At 58.9% G+C, this 13,525-nt stretch overlaps 1 long non-coding RNA gene across 1 annotated transcript; it reads left to right on the top strand.

The window, feature by feature from the left end:
• Positions 1-6,124: 6,124 nt before the first annotated feature.
• Positions 6,125-13,371, top strand: LOC117882066. Its single transcript, XR_004646931.1, has 3 exons — positions 6,125-6,383; positions 12,434-12,564; positions 13,285-13,371. It is a non-coding gene; the product is annotated as an uncharacterized LOC117882066 (long non-coding RNA).
• Positions 13,372-13,525: the final 154 nt, after the last annotated feature.

Genomic DNA, 13,525 nt, shown 5'->3' with positions numbered 1-13,525 from the left:
CCCCCCCGCCGAGCGCCGCGCCGCCGGAGCCCCTCCCTTAGCGCTGCCCCGCGCTGCCGGAGCGCCCCTCCCCCGCGGAATGCCGCGCCGCGCTGCCCCACCCCACCCCAAGATTGGCCGCCCCTTACCAGGTGCCGCTCCAAGCATGTGCTTCGTTGCCTGGTGCCTGGAGCCGGCCCTGATCACAGCACGGCAGCAGATTCCTAATTCACCTGGCAGGTGCTGCTCCCCTTGTCCCTAGGGGTGGCGCAGAGGCACATGGTGCCCACCCCCCTCTGAGGGAAGGATGTGCTGGGGCGGGCTGGGCTCCAGCCCCACTGCTGACTCCAGCTCCTTCTGGATGCAAGGGGGCAGCCCCACAATACTCATCAAGGCAGCTTTTCTAGTCTGTACTCCCCCTCCCAGCCCTATTGGAAACTATTCTCTGGGACTGGGAGCCGCTGGGGTCAGGGAAGCTGTGGCAGCAGGGATGGGGATGACTGTGCAGGGGGCTGTGACCGTGTCTTTGTGTGTGTCTGGGGCAGCTCTGAGCACACTGATGGCGCTTACAGTGACGCAGCCGGCGTGTGAGAGGAGCTAACGCCCCGCTCTCCCCGTGGGGCAGCCCAGCCCTGGTGAGACACAGGCCTCGGTGTGGTGAGACAGAGAATGGCACCCGGCTGTGTCTGGTACCTGCAACACAGAGAGGAGGGGAGGGAGAGAGCCAGCAAGGCGGCGGGGGAGGCTGGGCTGGCAAATTCTGCCAAGAAAAGGTGGAGGCTGTTCCCCTGCCCTGTCCTGTGCCAGCCCTGCAGAAACCCCTCCTGGGGTGTGTCCTGCCTGCGCTGGGCAAAGCTGAGTCAGCAGCTACGAGGCTTTGATCTCCGCTAACCTTGGGATGGCTGACGTGTGCGCCTGCCAAGTGGAGGCTGAGGGTTGTTCTGTACTCTGTGTGTGAGAGAGAGAGGAGGCATTAGTGTGAACATGAGATGTGCGCAGATCCCTTGTGTGTGGTATTGGGAGGGTATCAGTGTGTGAGTTCACGGTTGTGTTGCTGTGAGTGTCTGTGAGGGGCAGCTGCTGTCAGTGGGAGCCCTTGGAGGTGTGACTAGAGCCTTACACTGCTGGGAGCCGGGGATTGGTGCCAGTTGGTTGGGGTTTGGGTGGACTCCCGGGAATTGGCCACGGAAGCTGGAGGAAATGCATTGCCCGCCAGCTGTAGCAGGCAGCTATGAGCCAGCGAGAAAGTCCTAGCAGCAAGAGATGGATCCAGACTCCCTCACTGCCCCTTGTGACAAGCAATAGCTAGGGAGAGCCAGGCAGTCGGGGCTTAGATGAGGAGGGCAGAAAACAAACCACTTGGGGCGTGAAGGCGGCCTGTCCCTTGACATGGTACGTCTGGGCTGAGGAGGGTGTGTGGGGAACAGAGCCCGGGGAAGCCCGAGAGACCACTAGCTAACTCCTGCAGGACAATCCCAAGGTCCTTCCTCCTGCTTCAGGCCTTGCTCAGGCAAAGGCCCCTGTTGACCCCAGCACACCAATATTCGGGGCTTTGAGGGTTGTTTCTGTTCGGAGAAGAAACTGATCATGGAGTCAGGTATCTGTGATGCAATCCTGTTTATTTTCAAAGAATGCACAAAGTCCTGTTTCTGTGAACGCAGGAGCAATCAAGCAGCAGGAGCAGTGCCGTAACAAGGGCGAGGCGAGTGAGGCACTTGCCTCGGGCACACAAAGCCGGGAGGGGGCCCAGAAAGCAGCGAAGAAAAAAAAAAGGAACAGAGAGTCCCTGTCTGTCCCCTGCAGCAACTGCTGCCGCAGGGTCCTAGTGCCCCCCACCTCGACTGCCAGGGCAGACTGATTCTGAGCCTGCCCTTCCCCCTCAGACCCTTTCATTTTCCAATGGGACCCTCCAGCATCACAGCACTCCCCCCTCCCGCCCTCAGTCACCACTCCTGCCCCATATTGGGCAAGGAGGCAGCCCCATCCCTCACCCCCAGTTAGGGTGACTAGACAGCAAGTGTGAAAAATTGGGACGGGGGTTGGGGGTAATAGGAGCCTATATAAGAAAAAGACCCAAAAATCAGGACTGTCCCTATAAAATCGGGACATCTGGTCACCCTACCCCCAGTGAGGCTACAGTCAGGGGCAACAGCATGGGAGGAGGCGCAGGCAGCACCCCCTGGCACCCACCATACGGGAGGCGAGGAATATTCCTGGACCTGAGAGGGACCCTAGGAGCACATGCAGTGACAGTGGTGGGGGTGAGTGTGCTGCTGGGGGGGCAGGAAAGGGGGACTCCTCCCCCAGAGTTTGCTGCTGCTGGCAGGGAAAGGGCTGGGGGGAGTCCTCCTCTCTGGCCCCTGTCCTGGAGCAGCCTGCCTGCACCCCAAACTCATCCCCTGCCCTACCCCAGAGCCCACACCCCCAGTCAGAGCTTTCACCCCCCCACTGCACCTCAACCCTCTGCCCAAGCCCTGAGCCCCTCCAACACCCCAAACACCTTATCCCCAGTCCCAGCCAGAGCCCTCATGCCCCCACATCCTGACCTTCTTCCCGAGCCCTGAGCCCCTCCAGCACCCCAAACACCTCATCCCCAGTCCCAGCCAGAACCCTCAGTCCCTACACCCCAACCCTCTGCCCCAGCCCTGAGCCCCTCCCACACCCCAAACCTCCCATTCCCACCCCCAGCCAGAGCCCTCACCCCTACTCTCGCCCTGAGCCCCACCCCAAACCTCCCAGCCCCAGACAGAACCCTCACCCCTACTCTCGCCCTGAGCCCCTCCCACACTCCAAACCCCTCATCTGCAGCCACAACCCACAGCCCTCACCCCTGCACCCCTTCCCTCTGCACCCCTCCTATCCCCAAACTCCCTCCCAGAACTGCACCCCAATCTCCTGCCCCAGCCTAGGGCCTGCACACCAGACCTCCTCCCTCACCCAAACTCCCTCCCAGAGCCTTGGGCAGGTGGGCAGAGTTTGGGTGGGGGCGGGTTCTGGGCACCACCAAAATTTCTACAAACCTGCCACCCCTGATCCTGCCCTGCAAACCTGAACTCCCAGCATTCTCAGGACACATGGTGATCCCTACTGGCCACTGCTGATATCCAGCACCTCCCTCCTCTCTTAACCTGTGAGTCCCTCTCTGGATTGGAACTGGACTGGAACCAAAGATCATCTTGGAAGCAACATTACCAGCCCAAGCAGTCAAAAATTATGAGTTAGACCTCCCAAAATCACAGGCTCTAATGCTGCCGCTTCATTCATTCTTTGGCAGCAGGCCCTTCCCTCCGAGAGGGACTGAGGGACCCGCTGCCGAATTGCCACCGAAGAGCCGGCCCTGGGGGAGGGCGCAATTTTATATTCTTGCCTCGGGAGCCAAAATACCTAGTTACGGCTCTGAGCAGGAGGAAGTTTCTCTGCTCTCAGTTTCAAGCCTCTTGCAGCCAGCACTCTGCCCAAAAGCTCTCTCGCTCTCATATTTTCTCAGGGCCACACTTGAGTGCTCGTTCTGTCTCCTTGGCTTTCAGCTGCTTCTCTACCAGGTTCTCTGGTGTTTCTGCTGCTTCTCTCCCACCTTCCCCCACCCCCACAGTTGTAATCAAATCAGTCCTCCAGCCCTATGGGGACTATGGTTTTTGTCAGACTCCTAGGAAGCCTCTTGGACTGCATGGTCCAACCACCATCCAGGCCTGCATGTGTTCTAGTCCTTGGCCGGTGGTGTTCTTTTGCTTCAGCTGTCAATATGCAATGGAGCATTTAATCATTCCCTCTTTCAGTCTGAATGGAAGGCAGTTCTCACACTCACCCTTGACCCCAGAGCCCAGGCTCAGGCTCCAATTCTTCCCCGGGCCTGAGATGAGCCCAGCACAGGGACTGTGTTTTGTACCATCTTTGTGCCTCCTTTATGCTGGGGCTGAAGGGAGCCATCTCAGGCCCTGGAGCTGGTTAGAGCAGCCTTTGGGGATGCCCCAACCCATGTCTAGCTGCCGACGGTCTCTGTGGGCCCCTGCAGTAGCTAAGCCCTGGTCTACACTTAAACTTTAGATTGACCCAGCTACATTGCTCAGGGGTGTGAGCGGTTACACTGACCTAAGGCTGGTATAGACATAGCTGGGTCGATGGAAGAGTCCTTCCGTCAACCTAGCTACTGCCGCTCCGGGAGATGGATTAATTACAGCAATAGAAAAACCCCTTTCTGTCAATGCTGGAGGTGTCTACACAACAGCTGTAGAGCACGTAGTGCAGACACGCCCTATGACAAGCAGGGGCGATGTCCTACTCGACGCCCTTTACCCAAGGCTGTTCCCCATCATGCGCCTGAAGCAGCAGGCTCCTGGGCCACCGTTGGGGCCATTCCCCAAAGGTCCCTATACGTTCTGCCATGGCCTGTGTCAAGTGACGGTGCTCTGTCGCTCTCAAACACCTCCCCCACACACACTTAGACCCAACACCCACCTGTGCCTCCAGTCCCTGCCCACCCACCCCCAGCCCCTCACTCCGCTGCTTCCCAGGAAAGCCAGTGGTGCGCGGTGGCTGAGATTCAGGGCTATTCTTAGCCTGTCTGTCACTTGTATCGCATGACAGACAGTAACAGGAATCGAGCCCCTCCCATTCTGCTTTCCTTCAGCTGCCTCCCAGGTCACAACAACTATCAGATCCGCTCTAGCTCCCTGGGCCGGGAAGGGCCATTGAATGGGGAATTTCGTGCTGTGGGGCAGGCAGGTGCTGGGAGCACCAAGAGGCACGGGCACTGGGTTGTGCTGGGCAGGCGCACCAAGGGGCCTGCACGCACCATGTATTCCTGGGGGTGGAAGCATGGAGGGGCCCACTGCCATGGGGCAGGAAGCACCGAGAGCTGCTTCCTTAGTGATAGCCTGGCAGGGGTCACCCAGCTAGCCCAAGCTCCATTCCCGTGCTGTGAGCCCTGCAGAGCTCTCTCTTTATGTGCTTCCTAGGCCCGGGGCCCGATGGGGAAGGAAACCTGCCAGGCAATGCCCAGAGCAGCTGGCAGTGCTCATGGAGTGGGCAGGTTCCCCTCCCCCGAGTGGGGCCGGCGACTGGCTGGGATCCGCTTGGCGGTGATGGCTGATACGGTGCTCGTGGCGCACCCCATCCCTGCCAAGCAGTGCAAACCCCACCGCTAGTCGCCCTGCGGCAGCCTGGAAGAGAGAGGGCAGAGAGGGGAGGTGTTGACCACCACCTAGGTGAAGCAAATGAGCCATGGGCAAGGTCCAGCGGCCAAGGGCTGTGTCCGGGAAGGGGCTGGCCCTGGGCATGTGCCTGAGCATGGGCCCCGGGAATCAGCGCAGCTGGTGCAGGGCGATGCGTGGCCCTGAGGGCCTTGCTGAGGAAGCGTTTCCTGGCCATGAATCACCTGGAAATGATCCCTGGATACCGCCCCGTCCCCAGTGACTCAGGGATCAGCCTGGTGGGCGTAAGGAGATTGGGGAGCCTGGTGCAGTCTTGCTGCCCCCTCTGGTGGGGGAAGGCAGGCAGCATGAGTCACTAGGCCTTCTGCAGCACCCATGGCCAGCTGGGGTGGGTGTGGGTGGCCAGACAGCACTGGGACCCCCTTCCCATACACTAACCCAGAACCTCTCTGCTCCCGCAGCGTGGGGTCCAGCCAGAGAAACGCCACAGCAAGATAGCTGGGGTGCCCCGAAAGTCCTGCACCCGTCACATCTTCCTGGGGTAATGTGGGGCTGAGCGTCAAGGGGTCATGGCCTGGAGCAGAGACCATGGGGCTAGGCAAAGGCCTGGAGACTGTGAGTAAAAGACACTGTGGGGCTGGTTTTTGACAGCAAACAGGGACCTCAAGGGGTTTTTTAATACTAGTGAGCTAGTTCCTATGCAATCAGTGCAGCATCCATCTAGCTATCTACCCACCCTTCGGCATGGCTAGGTTTAGTCCGGCCCGGTGTGCATCATCCAGGTGTAAAGAGCCCGCTGGCAAAGCCTATGCCCGGGTGGGAGACCCCAGGGCTCAGCTGCCTGTGCTTGTTGCCTGATGCTGGCAGGGAGTCTGGCTCCGCTCGGCTCTGAGGGAGCTGGCAGCAGGGCTCCCTCTGTGACCATTTCCGGTACAACTTGGGGGAAGGGAGAGCTCTCTGTGCCCCGCACCCCCGTCACACCTGGGACTGTCCCAAGGAAATTCCCTCTGTGTCCCCTGGCCATGCTGCTGGGGCCTCAGTGCTGAGCCAGGCAGGCGGAGCTGGGCTGGGCTCCCTGCCTGGGGGGGCTAGTGACATAGACGTATTGCTTGCAGCTCCTCTGCGTCAGTGTGTTCCAGCCTGTTCCAGCAACTCCACCCCCCACCCTACAGGGCGACACAGCCCAGGGGTGAGGGTGCAGAGATTTGCTGTGTGTTACTCCAATACAGTGCAGTCTGCCTCTCCAGCTGCCAGGTAACAGCCGCGCCAGGCTGCGGAGGTCAAGGAGCCAAGGGAAGCATGAGGAGGGGGGCTCAGGAAGAGCATAGGGGGCTGGGTGAGGTGCCAGCCGGGGATGGCATCACAGAGCTTCCAAGGTGTGGATGGGAAGCCCGGGACTAGGGGATTCAGCCAGCACAAGAGAAGGATCTTTGCCAGCTGTTTGGGGGGCTCTGGAGTGTTGGGTTGGCAGGAAAGAGGGATCCTTCCCAATGGGCTTGGCAGACTGGAACATGGGTCTACCCGGGTCACTCCTTTACCTGAACTGAAATGGCTCAGATTGGCCTGTCCGTGCACCTGTCCCTGAAAGCTGCTGCTGCATGAGCCCTTTCCTCTTGGCAGGAATGGGCCTGGGCTGAGAGTCCCTCCTTGTCTCACTCTCCAGCATGCCTCTCCCTCCCTTCCCTTCCCTTCACCAGAGCAAGTTCAGCTCAGACCAGTGGCGGCTTTTCACACAGGGTCCTGCCTTCACCCAGGCTCCCAGACATGCCAGGTGAAGCCAGGTGAGTGGCCCAAAGGACATGAGCACCTGGGACCCCCTGGGATCTGACACTCACTGGCTGGCTGAAGATGGGGGTGGGGCTCCAGAGAGAGGGCCTGTGAGGGCGTGGTGGAGTGGAAGATTCTGCTGGTGGTTGGCTGCTCATCCCAGAGCTGCAAAGCCGGTTGTTGTGCTGTCATTCAGGGGGTTATTCTGGTAGCACTTGATGGCTTTTCCTTATTAGAGGGAGAACATGGGTGCTGGGGAGGTGAGTTCAGGAATAACCACGGATTAAGGGGCTGTGCAGGGGGAATTGGGTTTGTTCAGCTGGAGCTCAGAAAGCACCATTGTTACATGTTTCACATAGGGTGACCAGATGAGATGAAGAAAATATCGGGACACCAGGGGGGAAAAAAAAAAAAAGCCGAGTGCTGCCGGCGGAGCAAAATATCGGGACAAATTGCGTCCCGACCAGAGATCGGTCAGGACATGGGACAAACAGCTAAAAATCAGGACGGTCCCGATTTTATCGGGACATCTGGTCACCCTAGTTTCACATGCACCAGCATATTTGCATGCAATGAGGCCCTTCAAGCCCACCCCAAGGCTATTCCCATCCTGAGCTCGCCACAAAACTCTGCTAATTTCCTAGGCCTGATCGCATACCCCACACCCTGCTATGCCCATCCTGGGTCACCCCACTCTGCTACTGCCCCTCAATCCTGAACTGCAGGAAGCCTTGCTTGGCTAATCCTGGACTGTGAGCCTGACCTGCAGCGCCATCTGCTGGTCGTGTGCCTGCCTTTACACAGCTCTCCCGAGGTGCCAGGTTCCTGGCGCTCTGCAGAGCAGAGTGTGGACGCAGGCATCTCTCAATCCATAAAATTTTCTGAGGAGAGCAGGATTTGAACTCACGTCACCTGTCACTCTCATTGACCTCACCCTCAGCAGCAGGAGCCAAATTGCACAGCCTGTGTGGCGATCACAATCGCTCTCTAAAAGTGACCGAATGTGGCTTTTGAGTGCAGCCATTAGGATGGGGTGTCCTGCTTGGAATCAAGCTAAAGCACCTGTGTCTAACCATGGAGGGTTAGTAGGCCTTGAGCCCATCACTGGGGCAGGACTCACTATTGCCCATCCTGGTCTTCAGGCCTGGGGAGTTTTGTTGAGAAAGCAGGAAACGTTTTCATGTGGCAGGTGGCAGCTGTTTGAAGAGGCCTGGGCTGTCGGAGTAGCCCCAGGGCAGGCAGCTTAGTGGGCGGATTGCAGAAGAGGCGCATCGTAAGCGTGATTGGGCACCCCACATCCTCGCTGTCCCTGCACCACGCCTGACCCCTGCACTGCTGTGAGGTTCACTGAGCATCCATCACTGGGCCTAGGCGGAGTCACGTTACTGCAGGGTGCCTAATGGCCTAGACAATGCCACCTCGAGCCAGAAGGTGGCGCTCATGGCTCAGTCTTTGCACCGCTCCGCTGCAGTCGGCAGGTCTGCACTGTGCTGCATGTCCGGGGGGTGGGCATGATGGCTAAAGTAGGCCAGCGCGCTGGGCCCAGACTGGCAGGGCAGGGAGGGCTTGCAGAGTGATGTCCAGAGCACTCACGCCCTTTGTGCTGGAGCAGAAAGTGGGTGCACACCAGGGCTGGCGGTACTGCAGGGGCATGTGCTTGGGGCAGTCACAAGAGCTGGAGGTAGCGTGAGAGATTCAAGTTCCCAGTGAAGGCCCCGGGGGCAGAGGGAGGGGGAGGAAGAGACCAGCCATCCTACTGCGGTGGTAGGATGGCTTATGGGGAACGCTCTAATCTGGGGCATGCCACATGGGTGGGCAGAGGAGGACGTCCTTAACAGGCAAGTGGAGAGCTGCAGTCACATCAAAACTGGTGATTCCCTGGGATGTGGACTTACTGAGGAATCGGCCCCATGGGCATCAGGGCTTCCCCCAGGTGTGAAGCTGCCCAAGGCGTGGTGTGGCAGTGGCAAGCAAACAGAGAGGAGTCGCTGGGAATGAGGAGAGGCCCCTACCCTGGAGATTCGGGTTCTAGGGTCTATCCCAAGCTCTCTGCACAGCCTTATGGAAGGCACCCCTGTGGGGCTGCAGTTAATGTGACCATTTAACATGGCTATTGGGGTAGCACCAGGAATGTAACTAGGCCAGGGCCCTGTTGCACTAGGTGGTGACCAGACCTAGAGTACGGAACCAAAGCGCTACCTCGCTGAGCTCCTCCTTGCCGAGGAGGCGCAGAGGCTGCAGCGGGTGGATCTCTGAGGAGCTGATTGCCCCAGGCTGCCCTGTTTGCACTTGCTGATGGTGGGGCATGACTTCCCCTCACCCCCCCAAATAAACCAGCCATGGACAAGTTGCATGATGAGCCCAGATCTTTATTTATACAGCAGCGGCCAAGTAACATACCCAGGCCCCCGGGGGGGGGGTGGGGGTGGAGGGCTTTACTCAGACGCGACTCACCCCACAGCCGTGATGGCAACACACCAGGGAGTGGGGCGACCCCCAGCTCTGAGCTAATAAAGGAGGAGGCTCTGTTCCTGCAGGATCCCAGCACACAGGGCAGCTTCTGGGCCTGCCGGTGCTCCCCTAGATTGCTTTGCACTGTGCTGCGTTGTGGTCTGGGGGGTGCAATAGCTGCTGGGCTTGGGCCTTGTCTGGCGGAGCTGGGGTGAGTTAAACCAGGGCTCACACCCACCCCTCACACCCAGCATGGCCATGGCATGACAGCACTGGAGGGCTCCGTCCTCCCAGCCTCCCACCCGCTCAGCCTGGAATTGCCAGAAGTGAATCCCCAGATGTGCTTCCAAACCTTGCTCTCCAGCTCCGCTGGCTTCTGGAGGTCTCTGCATCGGCAGGGGGCAGGTCTTCTCCAGCTGCTGAGCCATGGCCTCAAGAACAGTATTTCCAGGAATCCCCGTCATAGTGCCTAAGGGATTCCTGGGAAAACTGGACCCTGAGGACACGGCGGGGCGAGGAAGTGTGGTTTCCGCCGTCCCCAGTACTTGAGCGTCCTTTAGCCATCCACAGCTCCAGGTGCTACCCCGAGGGAGTGCTGCACAGGTGTCCAAACCCAGCTTGTGACTCTTCTGCAGGGACCCCTGCACTGACCCCAGTCAGCCCCTGTCCCCCCTCCCTCCTTCATTCCTTTAGCCAATTTACTCCCCGCCCCAGTGGAAGATGAATCCCCCTTAACACTCCATGCATCCCCAGGGGGCTTTGTGGGGGAGGGGTGCAGCACAGGCCCACAGGCCCTAACCACGCAGCTCCAGCCCACTATTTGGGGTGTGCCACTGCCTTATACCTCCTGCAACCCCCTGCATGTCTCGCTGCCCTACAGCTAGAGAGCAGCACTTTGCACCATAGGCTCCTCGAATGGCCAGCCCTGGTGGGGCTCTATTGCCACGGAGTCCATCTCCCCCAACATCTCCTGCCCAGGCCTAACAGATCTGAACTCTTGTAATGGGCGAGGTTCATTCCCCAGAGCTCCCCTCTGCTCCAAACTCCTTCCTGAGCATTAGGGAATGTACCCAAAGTGCAGCTGGGGTGGGCAGAGTGTGGCTTGCCCCATTGTAGGGGAGGGAACTCGCATGGCTGGCACACCCACACCCACTCTGCCGACAGATCCACACAGATGCATGCACACGTGCACACCTAGAGCCAGCAATGACGGCAACTGCAGCGCAACTAGGGGCCGCCTTGATAACAGGCTTCCTGAAAATCCCTCCTAACCTTCCCCCCGCCCGCCCGGAACCAGAAGACCACCCTGTGCCCTGGTTGGTACTAGAGACCTTTCCCTCTGCCTCTGCGCTGAACCTCAGGTGGCCTGGGGTTTTCTCTCCCCGGTTCACACCCTATGCCGCTCCTTGGGTCTGAACCCAAGTGGCGAGTCACCCCTTCTTGCTGCCCATCAAGGGACGCTGCTGCCTGGAGCCATATGTCCTGCTGGCCTGGGCTCCCGTGCAGCCTATTGGACGGATGCATGTCCCTCTGCTGCACAGTTCCTCCCTTCCCGAGCTACAGTGCTTCATCTCAGACTCACAACTGACCAGAGATGCAGCACTGCACCTTGGGCTGGGAGACATTGACAGAGCTCCATCTGCAGCCATCCAGCTTCAGACTCCTCGCGCAGACACGTGTGTGTGTGAGAGAGAGAGCTGTATCTCTGTGAGTGTGTATGTGTGGCTGGGTATAGCTGGCTTAGGATGGGTGTATATATGTGTGTCTCAGCAGGTGTGTGTGTGTCTGTTTCCAGCCCCCTCCTGCTGTCACGCGCCCTGATCACACAGTGCGTTAGCTGTGAGATGGAGCGGTTCCCACAGGGGTTTTGGGCAGAGTGGGGCGAAGGTGCAGCAGCGGCCGTGGGTCAGAGGAAGGAGCTGTACGGCCAAGGGCAGGGAAAGGGCTGTTTGACTTGTGTACTGGGGTAGGAGCAGCTAATGAAACACGGGATGAGGCCGCCTGCAAAGAGCCAGGCTGGGTTTTATGCGGAGCCCAGAGCAGGCTGGGAGAGGAGCTGGGGAGCTGAGTCAGTGTTGCAGGTACCTATGCAGGAGAGATGTGTGCGGTATGGAGTTGGACAGCCAGGCTCAGTGCTGGGTTTTAAGGAGCTCACAATAGCCTGGGGTGCCCCACAACGATGTACAGACGCTGGGGGAAGATACTTTGCCATTGCCCCAGCACAGGGTGAGTCTGGCATAGTCCTCGGGGGGAGGGCTCTGGGGAGCCCAGGGTTCCTAGAGGCCTTGTACCAGCACACTCCAGGCACTTCGCTGGGGTTACCGCTCACTGCCCCAGCTGCTGCCTTTCCAAGCGCAGGCTGGCTGGAGGCCCTGCCTTGGAATGGCCTTGGCTAGATCTGAGTTCACTTCCCCATGGAACAGCCACCGTGAGTGACCCTGACTGGCTCCTTGTTGGCAGTCGCAGCAGAGAGGCAGACTGCAGTGCCCTCTGCCAGGTCGGGGCGGGCAGGGGATGCTTGCTGCCTAGCCGGGTAAGTTCTGGGGCTAAGCAGGGACCTTTGGCTCCAGGGCTGTCAATCCGGCGGGTGGAGCTCCTGGGGAAAGGACACTAGTTTCTGTTTGAAAAGCAAAGAACAGACAAAGGCCACAGAGCCATGAGGCCCAGATACCGGGGTGCTGAGTACAGGGCAAGCCCAGAGATAGCTACATAGACAGACAAGCCACCATGAAATGGGAGCAGGAGGTGAGGAGAGAAAGTAAATAGGCCTGACTGAGGTTCCCAGGCCTCTTCGTTCCCGTATATGGCAGTGGAGCTGGCATGTAGTTTATGCCTCCTGCACTAAAAATGGCTACAGATGGCTAGCTGGCCCTGGGAGTCCTGCTGGGGGGGGATGGGGGGTGGGGGTGGGCAGGACTGCGGTTTCCTCCGGAAAGAAGTCCATTAATCAGTCCTTCTGCTGTGGACAAAGAGCAGGACAGGCCCTGAGTCGTGCCTGGGGGCTGTTTAGGCAACTGGAAGCATCTCCGTGTGTTTATGAGGAGAGCTGATCCCAGCATAAACTGTTTGCATTGCATTTCCCAAAGTGCTGCGTGCAGCGGGGGCTGCATGGGTTAGAGGCGAGGGCCCGCCCAACATGCCAGCCGGACCATCCCTGCTGCTGGTGGCCACTGGGAGGAGTCTGCGCCCCTCGGACCGAGCAGGAGAGCAGACAGAGGTGGATTTCTGGGCCCCAGATGTGGGGAGGGATTGAGGGGTGTTGCTGGAGCTGTTGCCTGGGCAGAGGGCAGAGATGCCAAGAGGTCAGGGAAGGTGTTACTGGGGCACTATTGATGTCTGTATGGTAATCCTGGGCTATTGGGCCCTTCCAGCCAGAACTCACAGTGAGATATCTGCAAAGTCAGCAGCAGGGAAAATGCCTCTGGCTAGTGGTAGGGCCAGGGCATTGGGTCTCCCGTGTCAGCAAATTCAACCCCCTTCCTCGCACGTTCCCCATCCCTGGACACGTGCCAGCTGAGAAAGGCTCAGGCATCAAGGAGTTAATGGAAGTTAAACCAGCATCTCTGATCCTCACCCTTGAATGAAGCAACAGCGCGTCTTGATCATGACAGAGGCTGCCCAGCTGGCCAACACGTGCTTGAAGGCTTAGGAGCCAACGCTGATCCCATCTGTCCCCCCTGGAGCTGACTTATGCGGCCTGACTAGCATGGAGGGGAGGCCTACACCTCGAGCAGAGGTGTTCAGGAAGGAATCCCATGAGGCCTGCGTGCATAGATCAGAACCATAGATGGTAGCAACAGAGAGCACTGGAGGCGGGAGGTGGGGAGGGGGAAAGAGGTGGGCGGAGAGAGCAAAAGGACAGTGAGGGAGGGTGAGAGACCAGACCCAGAAATGTCTTTTGCAGAAAAGCACTAACATCCTGTGTAATCCTGAGCAGGGATGAAAAGCGGTAAACAGACCATCTATCATAACATTCTCATGCTGGGATCCAGCAACCTCCGTCAGCAGGCAGCCAGGAACAGACGCTCACAACAACCTGACAAGAAGCAGATGGCAGCTCCCTAGGCTGGAGTTCCTTCCATCCAGTGCGCTGGCAGCACCTCCTCTTCTCTCTGTCCTATATCCAACCTGTGGATCCTGGCTTGGAGTCCATAGGAAAGGAGCTGCCTCCACGGAAC

The sequence above is a fragment of the Trachemys scripta genome, chromosome 8 (genome assembly GCF_013100865.1).
Source record: "Trachemys scripta elegans isolate TJP31775 chromosome 8, CAS_Tse_1.0, whole genome shotgun sequence".
NCBI classification, from domain to species: domain Eukaryota; kingdom Metazoa; phylum Chordata; order Testudines; family Emydidae; genus Trachemys; species Trachemys scripta.
This window is presented reverse-complemented; position numbering and strand designations above follow the sequence as displayed.